At 36.0% G+C, this 2,954-nt stretch overlaps 1 pseudogene; it reads left to right on the top strand.

Annotated features, from left to right (window-relative positions):
- LOC103725538 overlaps nucleotides 1–2,676 on the top strand; it is a 23,496-nt pseudogene extending 20,820 nt beyond the window's left edge.
- Nucleotides 2,677–2,954: the final 278 nt, after the last annotated feature.

Genomic DNA, 2,954 nt, shown 5'->3' with positions numbered 1-2,954 from the left:
CCCCAATTCTATCCAAAGGAATACTGACAATGGATTGCTGTAGATGAGGAACAGCTGATCCTCCTGGAACAGGGACCTCTGGCTGACTAGATTTATCAGAAGGACAGATGGGGGCAATAGATGGGGGTCCTGACAACACAGTGGACATTGGCAGGGATGACAGAGTATGGAGGCTCTAGAGGGAGAAGAAGGCTGTTTATCTGACGAGTTTATATTCATACTCAGATGCCACGGAACTCAGAAAGTAAGTGACTGTGACCAGTAATAGTCATATATATAGAGATTAGAAATGCATGTGAAAACGTCTCAATGTCAGTTGCCTTAAAATGAATTTTTCTGTATGAAACTGTATTTTAACAACGAAGTGGAGATCTTTTCTAAACATTAAAACCTCATTTAATTTTATGTCTTGTAGAGTTTATAATCAGTAAAAGATTGTACAAGCGTAATAATTCCTCTGTAAACCTAAAAATGTACAGCCAATTTTGAAAGAGATGTACCCTAGCTCAGAAAAATGTTATTGAATAGGTTAATGCTGTTGTAATGAATGGCTTCTTTTAATTAAAAAAAATTTTTTTTTAATTAAAAAAAAAAAAACAGGTTGAGCATGGGCCAGGGGAGCAGGCCAGTAATCAGTGTTCCTACATGGTCTGTGCTCCAGCTCCTGCCTCCAGGCTCCTACCCTGAGTTCCTACCTTGGGCTCCCTGATGAACTGTGACCTTGGAGATGTAAGCCAAATAAACCCTTTCCTCTCAAAAAAAAAAATTTGGTGTATTGAAAAAGGAGACATATTGGACATTCTGCTTCTTAGTGAACTCTGAAGGAAAAGACAAAACATTTGCTAAACTAGTCCTTGAAGTTGGTCCTTCAAATCATATCAGTAATATTTCTGGGAAATTGGTCCCTGAGAATGGCCACATGTTGCATGATTCACAGCAGTCTTACATCATGGCTGTACAACTCATGCACTGCTCTCTGAATATAACACACCATCTCCTTGAGATTCTTTTGAAACACCTTTCTGGAGAACTTTCTATTTGACCATCACATGTGTAGGGTGATCTAATGTAACTCTGAGTTTTGAAAAAATAAATGCTCAAAAATAGCAAAATAACATTCCCAAGAGAAACAATTATTACACTAAGGAAATTTTCAGATCTCTGACTGTATTTCCTATGTTATTCATGGTAAATATTGAGAGTTTGAAAGTTTTCAGCATATGATATTGGAAGAAAGGCTTCATTTCTTTTTTTACCTTTCACAAATATTGGATCACAGTAAGTATTACAGAAAGTGGAGTGGTTTAAATCAGTTAAAATGAAACAAGGACTTTGTTAAAAGAACATGTAAACATATAGCCTTTGTGGATTATAAAGTTATATAAAGATTTGTATGATCAGACATGTAGAGTTGACAAAATATTATTCTATGATGATTATTGTTTCCAAAATGCAATTTTGAATTAAATGTGTTGTTAAGGAAGTAACATAGACTAGTAACAGAATCATTGATAATATGAAGAATGATATCTTTAGCATAATAAATTCAGCTGTCAGTATATAACTCTATTATTAACAATCAATTTTTCACAAACTTGTTCTGTAAAAGTAATAGTGTTAATGAGTAAACCCAAAGCAATTAGAGAAATACTAACATATATGTAATATTATATATATATATATATGGATAAGAACCTTTTAAAAATCATTCACCCTAAACATCACCTTTGATTTCCCTACAGTTCAGGGCAGTTCAGTATAAATACCTTAAATTACACAAACGATCCTGACTTCATCCTGATAGGGCTGGCAGATTCCAAGGAGATCCAGCTGGTCCTCCCTATGCTGTTTCTCCTGATATACCTGGCTACTATGCTAGGGAACACAGGGATGATTCTCCTCATTCGTCTAGATGCCCAGCTTCACACCCTGATGTATTTCTTTCTCACCCACCTGTCATTCTTGGACCTCAGTTACTCAACTGTCATCACACCTAAAACCTTAGAGAACCTGCTGACTTCCATCAGGAACATTTCCTTCACTGGCTGTCTCATTCAGAAGTATGCATTTGTTCTTTTGGCTGCTGCTGAATGTTTCCCTCTGGCATCAATGGCCTATGACTGCTATATGGCTATCTGCAACCCTCTACACTACCCAGTTATGTCCACAAGACTCTGCCATGCCCTCCTCACTGGGTCCTATATTATTGGAGCTATGGATTTGCATGAGAACCTTACATTTCTGTAATGTCATCTGTCACTTTTTCTGTGACACATCACTAATTTTAGCACTGTCTTACAATGACACATATAAAGTTGAGATCATCATATTCATTTTTGCTGGATTCACCCTAACCGTGTCTCTGATCACAATATCCTCATCCTATGCATCCATTCTTTCTACAGTTTTGAAAATCAATTCCACCTCAGGAAAGCAAAAAACTTCCCCCACCTGTGCCTCTCATCTCCTGGGAGTTACTGTCTTCTATGGCACCATGATTTTCACTTATTTAAAACCAAGTATTACTCCTTAGGAAAGGATCAAGTGGCTTCTGCTGTTTATACTATTGTGATCCCCATGATGAATCCACTTATTTATAGTCTCAGAAATAAAGAAGTGAAAAGTGCTTTCATTAGAGTTGTGAAGAAAAGAGACGGTTCTGGGCAGTTAGTTTGATAATGGTGTTAAAGTGTTTAAACTCTCCTTTTCATATTTTTATTGAGCATTTTGTAGTTTTTTTTAATAAAATAATTTCTGCCTTGTTTTCATGGACATGGAGTTTCCCTTAGACAAACAGTCTTGGACCATATCAAGAATATGACTTTAATATTTTTATCATATTTGGAATGCAGGAAACATTAATATTTCACCTATATGTCTGTTGTTTGAGGGAAACTAATGCAAGTAACAATAAGATTTACTCACAGTTTTCAATCTTTAACAGTATTTCATGA

Source organism: Nannospalax galili, unplaced genomic scaffold, assembly GCF_000622305.1.
Source record: "Nannospalax galili isolate Female #2095 unplaced genomic scaffold, S.galili_v1.0 scaffold2789, whole genome shotgun sequence".
Classification (NCBI taxonomy): Eukaryota; Metazoa; Chordata; class Mammalia; order Rodentia; family Spalacidae; genus Nannospalax; species Nannospalax galili.
Note: the sequence above shows the minus strand (reverse complement) of the source record. Positions and strands in the feature narration are given on the sequence as shown.